The sequence below is a fragment of the Aphelocoma coerulescens genome, chromosome 2 (genome assembly GCF_041296385.1).
Source record: "Aphelocoma coerulescens isolate FSJ_1873_10779 chromosome 2, UR_Acoe_1.0, whole genome shotgun sequence".
NCBI lineage: Eukaryota > Metazoa > Chordata > Aves > Passeriformes > Corvidae > Aphelocoma > Aphelocoma coerulescens.
Genome location: NC_091015.1, coordinates 29406825 through 29423764, shown reverse-complemented (window position 1 = coordinate 29423764; position 16940 = coordinate 29406825). Strand labels below are relative to the sequence as shown.

The following is a 16940-nucleotide window of genomic DNA, read 5'->3' as shown; positions in this document are numbered from 1 at the left end:
AGAAAACACAGTAAACTGGTAATTTACATACTTTATGTTGCCTTTCTCTTCTTATTAGCCTTTCCAATTCTTTTCTGATTGAGTTCTGGTTTCCATTTAATGAAGCATGTCCCATTGGCCTGAATGGTGAGAAAGTCTAAGTGAACATAGACATTGCCCTTTTTTGTTTGTTTAGGATCAAGTCTATACTTAAGAATTTTGGACCAATGCTGCAAGTCCTTAGGCATATTTTTGATGTAGAGAACTTCCACTGAGATTGATCATTTCCTTTTAAACTCCAGACAATAAGTCATTAAGGATTCCCCCCAGGGAACATTTTTGTGGAGGGGAAAACAAAGTGTAAAATTCCTTGTAGAGGCAGTTCTTAGTTCTTGTGAATTTGGATTATTGTTCAGTCTACAGCCTGCTAGAGTTAAGTAGCCTGAAGTTTCAGTGAGCTGAAAAGTTAATGGTATGTCAAAGCAATTAAACAATATGGGCTGTTTACCTCCAGACCTCATAGTGGAGTTCACCACTACTTCTGGAGTCCCAAAAAGAACCTCAAATGTTTTATTGTTACCAGGAACTTATATTGGAAACTTTTGGTTGCAACTTGCTTTTTTTGCTTTTTTCTTGTTTCTTTCCAGAAATGCTGACTTACAGATACTTGTTTCACTCAGGTAGAATTTTACCAAAGAAAACCTTTAGTCCTGAGATTAGAGCACTGACTGGTGACATTAAAATTCTCAAAATCTCCTGGTTTGTAACAAAAGCCTGAAATGTGATTTCAGACTCTCAGCTAAATAACTTGGTCATGTAGTTATCAGACTTTCTGGAACTAGTTTCTGGATCCAGTCAAGTTATTAAAGCATTCCTGATATGGAACTTGGGGAAAGTTCTGAAACCTTGAGAACATTTCCTGACATATGGAAGCTATAAATTATCCTGCTAGAGTCAGGACATTTGAAGTGGTGATGTTAGAAAGCATAACATTGGGGTTGTGGGAAAAACATTATGTTTTTTTCCCTTCTGCTGGTTTTGCAAATTTACATTACTGGTCAAGACTTGAGGAGAAAAAAAAAAAAGACATGATTACTCAAAAAGAAAAGTTTTGTTGGGTTTTAAGAGAAATTAGCATTTATTTACTATTACAAAATCTTGATCATCTTTTTTTTCAATTGCATTTGATTTTATCATATCTCCTTTCCAGAGTGTTTGTTACACTTTGTTCTTTGATTGCGAGATTTCAATGAGTTAGCAATTCGACAAGGTTTGGTCCATTTCCCTGCACTTCTTGTCATCCCATTCCATTTCGTTGTTTTCACTTAGTTTCAAATTTTTTTTTTAAAGACATTTAATTTCTTCAATTTCTTCTCTTATCTCTTCACTTCATTTGATTTCAAGATTTCAATGAGTATAATTTTGGTAATTTTTGGTCCTTTTCACTGCACCTCATTTCATCCCAAGACATTTGGTTGCAGCCACTGCTTTTCCAAATTTTCTTTTTTTTTTTTCCAGTTGCATTTGATTTTATCATATCTCCTTTCCAGAGTGTTTGTTCGACTTCCTGCTCTTATTTCAAGATTTTATTTCCTTTCATAAATGGAAATTCTCCACAGACACAACCCTAACCCCTAACCTTAACCCTAAAATGGCATTGTTAGGGGTGGTGCTGAGGGTGGGGTTAGGAGTGGCACTGGAGGCACTGTGAGGGGGGGTCTGTGCTGTGGAGGGTGGTGTGAGTGGAGGGGAGAGTCTGAGAATGAGGGGTGGCAGTGGGAGGAGGTTGGTACCCATGACCACTGACCCTTGAGCCTTGATCCTTGACCCTTCACCCCAATCTTTGACCTCTTGACCTTTGACCTCCCAATCTTTGATGCCATAATCTTAGACCTCCCGACCCTTCTGACCCATGACCCCATGACCTTTGACCCCTAGGCCCTTGGCCTTTGCCCTCATGACCTTTGACCACATGACCTTTGGCCCCTTGGCCCCCCCAGCCTTCGACCCTTGGTTCCTGACTCTTGAAACCTGACCCCAGGTCTGGATTCCAGGCTCAGGACCTCGGACCATTTGATTTTATCATATCTCCTTTCCAGAGTGCTTTTTACACTTTGTTCTCTGATTTCAAGATTTCATTTCCTTTCATGAAATGAAGAATTGGGAAAAAAATTGAAAAAATTGAAAAAAAAGAAGAACATTTGGAAAAGGAGTGACTATAACCAAATGGTGTGGGATGAAATGACATGCAGTGAAAAGGACTGAAACTTGCCAAAATTATACTCATTGAAATCTTGAAATCAGGAAGCGAGGTGAAGGGACAGAAGAAATTGATGAAATGAAATGCCATGAAAAAAAAGAAAATTTCAAATTGAAGTGAAAACAATGAAATGGGATGACATGAGATGGAATGACATTTATTGATAAAGAAAGATATATGTTCCTACTGAATGGGTATAGAACAGTGTACAGAGAAGGAAAACGAGAGATGGAGAGAGAAGCAGAAGACAAGGACAACTTTGCTGCTGCACCTCGGGGTGCCCCATAGGTGTCTGTCCGGCACATGGACCGTGTGTGCTGCGAGCAGCTGTGAGCCTGTGCGGCTCTTGCGACCAGCTGGGCGCTATTTCCAAGTGGTGGCGAGCCAGGATATGGTGTTGGCCAGAATGGGCTGGCTGCTGAGGGCATGGCAGGAGACACGGCGGTGGGGGTGGGCTGGGTGCAGGCGGCGTCTGTCCCGTTGGGGAAATAGCGGAGCACTGGGTTGTCACGGGGACGAGCTACCTCTGGGAAGCACTGAAGCAGGGCAGGACAGGTGCAGACAGGACAGACAACTAGGGAAGAAGCAGCACCACAGCGAGAAAAAGGCAGGAAGGAGGCAGAGCTAACCCTCCAAGCGAACCCCTGCTTCCTCCAAGAAAACCGGGAAATGGCAGCCCTAGGAGTGTGGTGCAGGTAACAGCTTTTATGTGCTAAGGCTCCTCCCAAAGCCCAATTTACTTGGCATTTTTTCTGGGGAAACAGGTGATCTACCCCACCTGCAAGGGGAAGTCACTTAAAGCTCAGTCATGGAAGCTTTCTCTCCCTTTTGGCTTCTAGACAAAGTCCCCCCAGGACTGGGCTCCTTTCCATCTCAAGTACAGTGCCTAAAGTAAGTTTTCACCTCATATATAACATAAGTTGAGGCATAAATAAAAATCAGGTTAGTCCCTTCGTACATGGGTGGTGCCAAGGAGCAAGATGTGGAAGGAGCAATGTTTGGCCAGTGCCATGCTCCCCTTGGCATGCCTTTTGTAGTTGCACTGTCCATGGAGCTCTGGGCTTTGTGGTTTTCTCAACCCCAACCCTAAGCTCAACCCTAAACCTAAGCAGAGCAGTAAAATCAGCATTTTCCTAGGCTGAGGTGCCCAGCGCGTGGATGGTGCCAAGGAGCAAGGTGTGCAGGAGCAATACTGGGCCAGTGCTGTGCCCCCCCGGCATGCCTTTTGTAGTTGCACAGTCCCTGGAGATCTGGGCTTTGTGGTTCCATACTGAGGCAAGTCCGTTTTCTTTTCTAGAAGAGGAGAGAGCAGCCTGGACCTAAGCCTGGAAAGCTCTTACATGCCTGTGGCCTCAGAGCTCCTTTTTGGCTTCAGTTCCCCTTTTCCCTTTCCTTGTGGCTTCTGAGGAAGGTTGGATGACTTATAGAGCCAGTAGCTAAGATCAGGAAGTTGCTTCAGCCATAAATCGATATTGGCTTTGGATTGCTGCACTGCAGTTTGTTGTGAGAAAGGCCCGTCAAGGCTTGCAGAAAATTTTCTTTGAGTTTCAAATAAAAATTTTCTCTCTTCTTGGTGGAGGATGAGCATAATGGCCTGATGATTAATTTTTTCTTCTCAAATATTGCAATCCCTGGCAAAAAGAAAAAGAAAAAACTCAACACACACACACACATACAACAGAACATTTATTACTGATTGCTACTTTCAGTCTGGCTATGCCGGTCTGCACAACCCAGCACGTTCACTGAAGATAAAGGTGTGGTTGTAGTTTAATATTATGTTGTACCTGTGCTTAGATGAAGAAGTACTGCTTCTTGGTTCTGTCTTTCACTTCTGCAAAATTACCTGCCGAAGCAAACTCCTGACCCTAGGGAAAGCCCATCTGAATCCAAAAGCTTGGATGTTAAGAATTTACACATTCATACCAGCCTGTAGGAACAGGAGCTCTGAATTTATTTTGCCTGAAATACTCATCACTATGTAACAACACAAATACACTCTTTTTTCATCTTTTAATTCTTGTCTCATTAAACAATACATCCCTGACAGGAGACTAAACCTGTGCACGTGCAGGGGAGCACAGCACAGCAGGGGTTTGGGGTTATAGTGGGGCACAACTGGGTGCACACTAGTCTCACTTTGCACAAGTAGAAGTGACAAAATGAACCTCAAAAGAGGGAAGTGTTGAAGCTCTGCTCTCCATCCTTCCTGATGCATTTTCATCTTTTTCTACATTCCTGGGCACACCCAGGACATAACATTAATTAGAGCTACCCCCTTACTATCCTAATATGTGCCCAGGTGTTCCATCCTGCCATGGGCTATCTCATCAGCCAGTGCCACGAGCTTCCTCTCTTTGCCCAGAGGTAGAGGAAGGCCCTTTCCTACACCCAAGAATGCCCCTGGGCAGGATGAAAGACAACTGGAGCAGCATTAACACTCTAAATAGGCAGTAAAGAATTTAGCTCTGTGCACGAACTAGACACAGATACTACCTTATCCATGTTTTCTGTTTTATCTCCGTGATCTAAAAGCCACTCCCAGACTGTTACCTTTCTTACACAAGAGCCCCTTTTATGCCCTGAAAATCTGGAAGAAAGACATGGATCAGAGGGGTATTGCAGCAGGCCAAAACATAATACAAACCATATTTTCTTACTCTAATACTCAATGCTCAGGAAACCTGAAGGAAAGCTCTAACATTACAACTTTCTCTTCTTTTTACTTGTTCATTCTGAGAATAGAATGGGTTTTTTTTCTAAAAGAAGGTCATGGTCCATTGAAGGTTAAGGGCATGTGGAAATATGTCCTTACCAATAAAGCTGTGTTTCTGAACAAGGATTTGAGAGGGCAGCTTACTGGAGATAAATCAAGTACCCACAAATTACTTCTGGAAGGTCACATTTCTGTGCTCTTTTTTTAAGGTGATTTTGGTTCCCAGGCCATGCTCAGATGTGCCGTGCTGCCAAGACAGGTTCCTTCCAGCTTGGGACCACATGGCTGGAACACTTCCAGCTGCAGCAGATCCCTGCTGCAGGACAGCCTTTGGGAAGGGGCCAAAACTCAGTTTCTACATCACAGATTATACTCAGGCTATCCAAACACTGAAGCAACCTGGCCTGGTTCCTGCTTAGGAGGAGGTGAGTAGGCTTAGGTAGGCACTTTGCTTCTGTGTTCTAAGGTGGCCCAGGCTTCCCATCGAGTGTGTATGTGGGCAGTCTACAGGAAAACCAGCTGTCCCACCATAGCCAGCTGCTGTGTTTACCTCATGACTTAATAAACTGTGGAGAAAAAATGACAGTTTATAATTTATACATGCAAGGCAGCCTTTTCTTGTTTTTCAACTAAACTGGGATACTGGCAGACTGACCAGGCCAGCTTTAGGTCCAGGTAAAACAGTTACATGCCAAGGTCAGCAGGACGAATAGCACAAGTGCTTCTGTTCTTCTAGTCTGTGCCAAAATTACAGCATCTGAGACTTTGCATTGTTGCTGTTGCCATCATGAGAAGACGATGTATGCACCTGCCCCTCCACAGGTGTCAGGAGCAGAAATGTTCAGCTCTGCAGAGCTGTGTGTCCTTCTCTGCCCCTTTTCCTCTCCCTTGTACTCCTCCGTCTCCATGGCAATGTTAGTACCACAGTCTGGAGGCAGCAAAATTCAGAATTTGCCTGTGTTGCCAAAAAGACTCAAAACTGCCTAACACTTTGCAGGGACTATGTTAAAAGGATAACTTTTTTCCATTTTGTACACAGGGTAACACACCACTAACTTGTTAGTTGCATGAATTCCCATTTCCTCCTTACCTCTCAATCCTCTACCTATTTTCTCCAGCCTTAGTTTCCTTCCTAAAATCAAGGTATTGCACCCAGAGGTTCTAAAGCCATGCAATTCTTTGACTGTCCATTAATTTCACCAGAGAAAAAATTCTGCGTACTTTCACACACTCCACCTCTGCCAGCTTTGTTACCATTGATTTTGATGCTTATGTTTGTATCTTAGAAACTGAAACTCACTGATCCAAAGTACCTACAGATCCATATGCACAGTGGTGAATACAGACCCCAGAGAGATGCAGAGAACAGAAAAGATAGACTCACCACTCTTCAAAGACAGGGACTTCCAGACAAATTTCATCTGCTGAATTTCATCAACCACAGAAGGCTTCCCTTTCCTCTCTTCTAGGGGAAGGTAAGTGAAGCAATGAACTTGCAGCATGCCCTTACTCAGGGAATTTTTTATTCTTCCATTGTACAAAGGAGCTGGAATATACAGTCTACCCATCTGTGTTGCTAAGAAACAGGGCACTGTTGCCCTGGGACTTGATTCAGAATTCAAAAACGAGAAGAATGTCTCAGTAGACTGCATAAATGCAGCTTGAAACCTAGCAACAAGGCCACAAGTTCAATATGCTTTTCTTATATGCTAGAAAACAAGGGTATTAGAAGGAAAATATATGGCTGAGGGAAAGAAAACAGTAATTTGAAAACAAAACAGTGGTGTTGTATCGCCAGTTATCCTAAGGGATGGAACTATGTTTTACTAAACATACTTTTATGACCTCTAAGAGCTGATGACGTCCTGTGTTTTGAGCAGATTCATATTTACTAAAACAACTGAATACAAAGCAGCATCAGTATTAACCCCAGTATTTCCTAAAGATTCATCTTGTTCAGTGTAAGTCACAGCACAAGAGTCAGGATAGCAGAATTAATTTCCATTTGTATTTCAGTTTTCAAGCATTCTGCCAACAGAACAGTTTAACAGTTGCTACACATGCCTTGAAATAGTCACTTGAAATGGCCTGGATTGTATAATTGGGTGTGATTACTTAGCCACATACACACAGACTGCTTTCTCTATTTGCTTATGTGCAAGTGAAGTATAAATTATAAATCAAAAACACATTATACACACTTTCACCTTAACAAATGGTCATTATGTGCTGTTGGACATTACATTGGTTCAACCAGCTATTTCATTGTAAAACCTGTTCTCTCTGGTTGCAGAATGCCACTGCATCACTGAAACTCTGGCCAGCACTCCAGCAGGGAAGGCCAAATTTGAACTGAGTTATGGTTCTCAGCTGATTAAACAGAGCCCACTTGGGGTTTTTTCCTTTTTGATGTCCCATCATGAAATTATAAAGAGATATTCTTCAGATGATATGACAGTGTACATAATGGATTTAATTGGAGATGAAGAAGGAATCAAAATTCAGCAGTACAAATCACCTACAGCCTATCACATTTCTTCCGTTGTTTTTCTTCTTAAAAAATATACTACTTCAAAACCAAAGAAAAGAACAAAAGTTTTCATCCTTAAATGTTTTGAAGTATACAGCACTTCCATGCAGGTCCTTCTACATTTATATTTTTACAGTTTTTCAGAGTCAGGACCAAAAGAGTATCTGAGAAAATACATTTTTGTTTGGTTGGTTTTGAATAACATTCAAAATCCTTTGAGAGGGTGCACATTTTTCGGTGTCTTTAAGGAAATTCATATTTTTCAGGCTTTTAGCTGATAAGGAATTTTCAGGTCATAGTTGAGCTTTGTGATAGGACTTGGTATCAGCTCAAGTGAGAAGGATTTCACAGGGATCTTGAAGTAAATAGTAAGATACAACTGAATGGTCTTTTGCAAGTTTATGCTGCTCAGATACCTACAGTTTAATTGAAGAAAAAATAACATCAAACAAAATTCCTTAAGAATTTGAAGATTTGTATTCCTTAAATCACTTAAGAAATAAAGTAATTTCTCATTGCCAACAGATGGCAGCATGTTACTTACTTTGCAAAATAAAAGCGTTTTAAAACCCAGGATAGCCAAAGAGTAAGCCTTTTTGCTCTACCAAGCAAGAGGGCTTGACATTTTCCTACACAAAACCACCTCATCTTTTCAGCTAAATATAAGCTGTTTGTAGACTTAGAAAAGATTAAGGAGACCTTAAGACTTCAAGCTGGAAAAAGCAGTAAAGCTAGTCAGGATCCTAGTCTGAACTGCAGAATCGTCTTAGGGACAAACAAGCACAGATGGAGTATCATACCAGATTTAACCTTGAAAACTGGAGCTGTAGCCAACAGTACCTATACTTTTTTACCTTGAGAGAAGGTATTTCAGGGGGAAAAAAAAGAGATAAAAAATCCAGAAAGAAAGAGAGAAAAGAAAGTAAAATCTTCCCATTCATTATTTCTAAACGGTGAAAGAAAAAGGGATTAAATATATTTTGTCCAATAACATTATCAGTCAAACCAACACTCTAAGAAAAAACACATCCCTTGACATGACCATTAGCATGACCTTTGGAGCATGTTGTGTTCTTTGATTTTTTAGGGCTTTTTCACTTTAGTTGTTCTATGCTGTGTTGATTCCAAAGAATCAACAACAACAAACAGAGAAAGAAATAAAGAAAAAAGGAAATTTACTTTTGATTTTGAAAACAGCTAATTCTTATCACCACTTTCCAGCCTGTGTTAGAAATAGAATCTTTCTTCAGGCTTTCAGCTTTTTGGGGTAGTGACCTACTTTTTTCCTGTATTTCTGTGTCAGCTAAGACAAAAAGATTCAGGGTCCTTGTTTGGGATATATCCTAGCAATGCTCAAAAAATCAGAAAAAAAGGTGTTTGTAGTTCTGATTAAGTCCCTGCACTCATGCAGAATCGGAGTATGTCCACTGAAGTCATTGTAAAGGCAATGTGAATCAGAATTAATTATTGAAAACCACTGCTAGAGCAACAGGAAGAAAGATTACATTATAGCAGTTTGCATTCTGTGTAAAATGCTGATCAGTATGTGATAACAGGGTAATATTTCATTGTTCCTTAAGTAGGATATACAGTGTTGTTTGAAAGTAAATGAGGGCTTAGTGTTTCCTTGCTATAACTCATTTAAGTAAGGGACAAGCCTACAGATTTCATAAATCCACTTCTTAATTCTCAAATCTTATTAGAGACTGAGTAGAATGAATCCTGGTTTACACTAAAATAATTGTTTCATTTCCCTCACTCTGAGTAGTTGTTCATCAAACCAGGCAATGAAACTCTGAAATATCCCAGCTAACTCCAGGATCAATGCCTACAGGCCCAGGCCAAGGTGACACATCCATTGTGTCTAATTAGTCTTCATATTCAGTGTCATGCAAACACAGCTCTTTTGCATTTCAGTGATGGAGTTGAGAAATGCAAGCCATCTCAGAGCTATTTTAGGCTTTTCTGTGCTGCTCCTTATCATCATTCCTTTCACAAAGATGAAGGAAAAACAGAACAGTCTCAAAGTCTTGGCAGGGCAAATTCCTATTTCTTGAAAGTGTAATAAACATGAAAAACAGCCAGGATATCTAGAATAACAAACCAACAATAACAAAACCCAAAACCTTAAACACTTGTCAGTGTAGTAGCAACACTTGTCAAATTTGAGTCCTTATAAATTTCTCCTTTTATCTGGGTATGCCTTCAAACATCTTCATTATAGTTTATCTTAAGATATTGTATGACACAAAGATAAAAAGTCTCATCAGGTCTGACTGTAACAATTACCACAAAGTTATTTTTAATGGAAAATTTAGAAAGAGACTCATTAAAAATAAAATCATAAGAAAAATTATTTTGTTTTTCTAATCCATTCTGATAGCAGTCTTTCATTCTGCTGTTTCCAAATGACACGGAACTGAGAAAATAAACACACAATAAGTCAGCAGTAGAAATAATAGCAAAATATTCTCTTATGATTTGTAATGTCCTTCTACAGCTCAATTTAAACTATACAGCAATTTCCTCCCCCTCACACTTCTCCTCTCCAGTAAGAACCACAAATTTAAATGTGTGTATATGTGTATAAAATCAGCTTGTATATATTTGGTATTTCTACACCTTAAAATAATTATCACCTGTACATATTTAGTGTTCCTACACCTTAAAACAATTATCACCCCATAACCTCAGTCTAAGCCAAGTTACAGCCTTAGCCTTTTCACCAAGTTCTAAATCCTTCACGAACAGGATTTAATTTAAAATTGCTGACAAAACCAAAACAGGGAATCTACATTGCTATGGATTTGAGTCATTGCACTAGTTGCTGCTGAAATGTTCTCTTTTCTGAGTTGGAGTCAGTGGGATTGGATTCTCTCAATTTTGAATTAGTAAAAAGCTAGACCCTATAACAGATAGGCACAATGATTCAGAATATATAGATTATATTTATTTGATTAAATAATTTGACAGATGAGAATGGTGCATCCACAGCTACTCTGGGCTGCCTGCTCAAGTGCCTCACATTCATGCACGACAAATAGTTTAATGAGCTTAAGCACAACATATGAACTACATATAAAATATAATAGATGTTCTGAAAACCTGCTAGTCTATGAGGGTTTTATTTCAGTCAAAATTACAGAGTCATTCCCACCCACTGAAATAAGTAGGGGAGGGTTGGGAAATATCTGTAAACACCCAGGAAAACAAGGGTTTAACATCTCTTTACAGACTTTGTCTTCTTTAAACCTCGCAGAAGTGTATATCTGTATCAGATATTTATGACTCAGACCAACTTCCACAAATTAGGAGCAATTTGTAACAAAATAATAATCTCAACGAAATATATCCAAGAATGATATTTCTTTTTAAAATAAGAAAGAGAACACTAGAAAAAAAATGGTTAATCCCATTTCTTGATTTAGGTGCCCCTACAGCCCACTGGATTGTTGCAAATTGAAACCTGGGAATCCAACTGTCCCTGCTCCGTATGCTCTGTCTTAGTCTTGTGAATCACTTCTACAGCCAGGCACCTAACCTGAGGGTGTTAGAGCAGTATGCAATATAGTTCCTAGAATATTCTGTTGGATACATCCTGGTGATTCTTCACACACCACTATCTTTAACAGGCAGTACACTGGGCAGAGGAGAGAGTGGGTTGCAAGAAAAGCAAGAGGGAGTGGCCGAGTCCCAGAGAGCATCATAGGCATAGACGTGTGGTATGGGAGGAGGAACTGAGAACAGCCTTTGTTAGCACTACCTCCAGACTTGCAGACAGTAAGCAAGAGAACACCTGCTGGTTCTGTCCACTGTGAATGAGTAGGGACCTAATAAATGTTCTATGCAAATTGTCTTTGAAAGACAGTTTCGATCATTAATTTGTTGTCATTTGCTAAATACAAATGAAAATAATTTTCTGCAAGATGGTTTTACTGGTAGGAAACTAATTTCTTAAACAGCAGTCAAAATTTTCTTTTACTAGAATTCAATAATTTCTTAATAAAGATAATTAATTATATAAGTCCTTTCCTCTTACAAATTAATTTTCCAGTAATCCCCATATTTCTCTAACAGATGAAAATAATTATATTGGCTCTGCTGAATAACTTTAAGCCATTAAAGTCCTTTAGCTAGGCAGAGTTTTATGACACAGCCAAATGAACACTGTCTTTGTAATGAAGATCTGCAATCCTGAATGCTCTCTAGTATAAACATGAAATTCTACCATTAGAGGTAAGATATTATTTCAAACAGCCAGGACTCTTTCAGGTAAATAGACTAATCATTTTTCAACACACTAAATTGTAAACCACACAGTAAGGATTTAAAAGTTCTGGATTCACAAGAGTCTTTGTTCAGTGTTTCAGAAGCCAAATCAAGTATAATTTGCATTACTAAAAAAGTGTTAAAAATATACACTGCTTCCAAAGGCTGAATATAAACTCAGATTGTGTATATGCACAGCTCTAAATCAGATTCATTTATAAACAGAAATCATTAATTCAACCTATTACGATAATATGTCACATTGCAGGACCTGCTATGTATTCACATCAAGGTGGATGGAGTTTGTTTTCATTTTTCAATAGGTTTAGCCTCCAAATATAAATGGAAAACAATAATGAGCCAGACTGATGTGAGCAGATCATTGCATAAAAAAGCCAGGCTTTTATTTATTTAGCAATAAAATAAATTTCAAAAGAAAATACTCATCTAACAACACCCAGATGTTACTTTTGTTCTCTTAAAATAGCTCTCTGCCAGGCTTTTCTTGTTGTGAAAAGTGTTGAAAGCACCATCTCACTTATGAACTCTGTATTAGAGTTCCCTTGTGACAGAACCATGAAAACACATAGTCTTTACCACCCTTTGCTGAAATGCCAACTTTAACATATTTTTCTATTGATTATTTAAAGTTTTATTTCTCCTTCTGTCTCTGTTTTAGTCCCTTGGTTTTTGTCTTCTTTTACTTTATTCTCTCCCCCCACAGGGGTGGTAGGACCGTGTAGCATCTGTTGGTGGCTCTGCAGAGGTTGGGCACCTTTTTTCTTGACTAAGCTGAATGTTGAGATATTAGATGTACAGCATTTTTTAGTGAACCACTCCAGAATTCATGTCTTTATGGGCCTTTATACAGGGACTGGTGCAGATGCAGGAAGGGAAAGCAAGAAGCTGTTCTTCATAACACATTTGTACTTTGTCCTATCAAATGCAGGTTTTTTCAGAGAAAACACCAGATTCTACGAATCTCCCAAGTGAACGTTTTCCTTGTCTGAAACTGTTCAATTTCAATATTTCCTTGTATCATCTCAAAGATGTTGATGTCACGTGGAACTCATACACACTTCTTTGTACACAAAACTGCATCTGCTACAGCTTCACCTTGTATCCTCCTGACTTTCCTCTATCAAATGTCTCACTCATTAGCTGCATGGTTCTCACTGAAAGGAGTGACCACTTGTTAGAGTGATTTGCAATTCGATTATAACAGCAACACAGTCAAAAAATTTTGTTATTATCTACTATTTTATCTTACTGGTCATTCAGCAATTAGCCACTAATTTGAGAATGTCAACCCCATTGCTTGGTGAAATGCAACCATGTACTTAAGAGATTCTCTGAATAAATATGAGTTTAATTACACAGATAAGGGCCTTAATGAGTTGAGATGCTTGTCCTAAAACATGAACCTGTGTGATACATGATTAAAACCTGCCAGTGCCCAGTACTGGCACTGCTGTGCCAAATCTGATAACAGCGTTCTATGCCTGGTATCTCTGTGTGTGCTCTGGTTCCAAATGCAACTCCTGTAATGCAAGTGCAACAACATACACTAGAGTTTGACTTTAGTTGTCTTGGCAAAAAGGTAGTGAAAAATTTGGAAGGAAGAGCTATCCATTGAGCATCTTTATTTCTATGACTTTATGAACCCTATCTATATAAAAATAAAACAGGGCAGCATCTTTGGCACTCACAATACTGCATATTTATAGTCAAAAAATAAAGTTAAAATTTTCCCTTCAAACCAAATGATGATACACGCTCAGGCTAATAGAGATCAAATAAAAATCAAGAGTCTATTGTAACAAGAAACTTTAGATCTTGTATGGTTGGCTGACAAACTCCCTTTAGTAAGGACTGATGCAGAGGATTAGGCAGTAAAAGCCAAGGCAGTGAAGCAAAATTCAGTGGAAGCTTACAAGTGAAACCACAGGAGAGTAACCCCTAAATCCAGATTGGGAAGCATCATCTGGCAGGCAAGGCTTATCTGGGTGTGTATCCCTCACTAGACACAATTTGAGCTGCTGTTCTTTAAGCAAGAGATCAACTGCAAAGATCCCTCACTTTAAAAGGCAAGCAATTCATGTTCTGGGAGCTTCAAATTATGTCCCCCAGCTAGAGATGTTCTGGAATATTTCCCCAGTGCTGCATCTTGAAAAAATAGGTTGTACTAATGAATGCTAGCAATGAATGTTAGTAATGAATGAAACTACTAGCAATGAGGGAAGTTACTACATATCAGTAAACATCTGAAAATTCATAATAGGCTTTATGCAGAGCTTCTGTAACAGCAATTGGTATGGCAGAAAACCAAAAGCTTCTCTGAGTTCAAATTGCTTTGAATCAGGACAGGTGAATGTACAGATGAATAAGATATTAACAGAGCTTTGAAAACAGCAGGACACTTCCATCTTGAAATGGAATGGAAACAAAATCACTTTCATAAAGTAAAAGAGAAAATAGAAGTTAGCAAAGGTGGAAGTGCTCTTTTATGTGCGTCTGTGCTGACGTCTCTTCACCTGGATGAACTACTCTTCATCTGCACAGTATGCCTGCAGAGAGACCTGGCTAAAAAGAGCTGTGAGTATAGCCATGTAGCTAAGTGTTGTTGCTGGAATGAATATTAATACCTGAAAACCTCATTTTTATTGTTAGTTCACTTTCCCAAGAATAATGGTGTTTAGCTTCTGGGAGGAAAAATGCATTGCATAATCAAGTGGAATTGACACAGAAGTAGAGATACCAGAAAGCTCGAAATCAGCAGTATGTATTGAAGACAGTGCACAGGCAGGTCATGTATCACAGGTCTGATGGATGCAGAAAGGCCCAGATTTCTTCTGGATTATAAATCTGGAGAGCATAGATATAATATAAACATTCATAAGAAGTATTCTGCCTAAATTGTCTGCTATGATGAGGTCATGGTGGAAAAATTCCAACACCACAGAAAAGCCAGGATAAAGTTAAAGGAAAACCTTTTTTGTCTCCTAATCCCACTCATAATGACAATCATAACTTATAATGACAATAAATTAATTTTCTGACATGACTGATGTTGACTTAATTTAAGGATGTTGAGATAGATAAATTATATTTCCACCTCAGAAAATTCCTTTTACTGTTTGTTCAGTGTAGTATTCCGAGAATCTATTTCAGACTGACAGAGACTTTGATCTGAATGGTATCACTCTGCCTCCAGCTGCCACCGAGGGTTACTGCTGGCCTTACAGGGAACAACAGAGATGTTTTTCCTGATCTGTAAATACTGAAAAACGAACTAGAGATGGACTGAGTTTCTAAATCAGCTGTTACCATTACAAAAGAGACACAAGAAAAGCCTTGTAGTGACTTCTTATTTCAGTATGTTTTTTGACAGTAAAACACCTGCTTTCTGCCCAGTTTCCAGGTTTAGTGTCTAGGAGTCAGAACATAATTCTGACCTCTAACAAAACTGAAAAAAGTCAACAGATTCAAATAAGTTATACTTCCATTTGGGGTAGGGGTATTCTCTCACTTCTCCACCCCATGTATGTTGCAGGATGCCCAGGTCTGGAGACATATTTTATTGATATGATGTGATATGCGAAGAGGATTGTAACACTGTGGTTAAGCCTCTGGAAAGGTCAGAACCTTTAGCTTGCTTAATTAATCTCATTCACACCTGGCTCTGTGCCAGCTTCAGCTCAAGACAAGTGCAGTTGCAGATAGGATGCTGCCTTACACGTACAAAGCAGAAGCAGCATCCACCAAAGAACTTGTTGTGCATCCTCGCCATGTGGAAGGGAGGAAAGAAGGGCAGAGCTGAAGCCATAGTTCCTAATTTTTAGAGAAGTGCTGCAAAGGAAGGCAGCAGAAGAGCCCTTTGTTACTTCTCCTAGTGAAGCACAACCACCAAGAAATCATCCTTCCTGGAAGAACCAGGAATAAGAGATTAAAAAACTAATGGGCTGCCTCCATCACTCAGCAAAGGTCATTGTCCTGGAAGATGGAATTGTGGGTCCTCCTATGGAGGCCATATATGTGTCTCCATATCACTCATTGTAGTAATGTTTCCTGTGCCTATTACTCAGCCTCACTAGAGGCACAACTTCCCTTGTGCTCCTCCTGTCATATCTGCCCCAACCAGGCATGAAAGTGCAGTAAAAAGAACATGGGCTGGGTCTGAAGACTGAAAGGTCTTTATAGATTTGTGCTCAAGCAAAATCAGTTTATTCCCAGTCCAAGGCTTCAGAATTTGTTTAACATCTAAGTAAAATATGCTTCCCACATGATTACTCAGTGATAGGAATCAAACAGGATAGTCTTCCAGATCCCACAAACAGCTGTCTCGACACAGCTGGATAGACAACAGCTTCTCAAGCCAACCTATTATGAAATTATGGTTTACTATGTCAGGAATTAATAGGCTTACTCAAAAAAAAGAGCACAACTTGTTTCCTATCACACAGGTCTTGCAGCTTCCTTTCTATTGGCTAATAAATCCAGAATTTCACACAATGTATTTCAGTTGAATACTCTTAAGGACAAGTTGCAGGCATAGAGATGGTAGGGTTATGTTTTTCAGTTCTGCAGCAAAACACAAGTCCTGAAAGATATATCTGGAAATCACAATACAATCTTTATATTCCTTTAAAACACACTGCAGGCTTTACATTATGTATATTGTGTAATTTTGAAATAAATCGACTATCCATTCCTTTCCTTTCAAAGTTAGAAAGTTTTCTTGTATCATGATCACTGGAATAGTCAAATCTTCCCTATGTCAAAGACCTTAAAATCAATTAATTTTGTTAAAAGATTTATGACAGGTCACTGGTTCATGACTGAATTCAGTTCACAGCTGAGTAATTCCTGTTCTTGCCTATCTGTGTATACAGCTGAAATCCACATAACTAAGCCCTGTGAACATCAGAAAAAGCTTTTTACTGCTCCATGGCAAAGGGCACTTCAAAAATTAGTCCTCAGTAACCAACAGCAATGCCTGGTCTGACGTCAAACACCTGTTAAATGTGAACTTAATTTGTGACAAGGATGATGTATCTGAGATTTGCTTTTTCAACTTCCTGAGGCCACTTTTTGACTTGTTAGCAAAGTTACAGACATATAGTATGCCAGGAAAGATACAGTTCAGTACATAAACCAGCAATATTTAGTTTTGAAGAAAAGCATTT

General features: G+C 39.2%; 1 long non-coding RNA gene across 1 annotated transcript in view; it reads right to left on the bottom strand.

Moving 5' to 3' along the window:
* Window positions 1-1088: 1088 nt before the first annotated feature.
* LOC138105660 (uncharacterized) overlaps window positions 1089-16940 on the bottom strand; it is a 32793-nt gene continuing 16941 nt past the window's right edge. Inside the window, exon 2 of the long non-coding RNA XR_011148601.1 lies at window positions 1089-3870. This is a non-coding gene — a long non-coding RNA (uncharacterized lncRNA). The remainder of the gene's footprint in view (window positions 3871-16940) is intronic.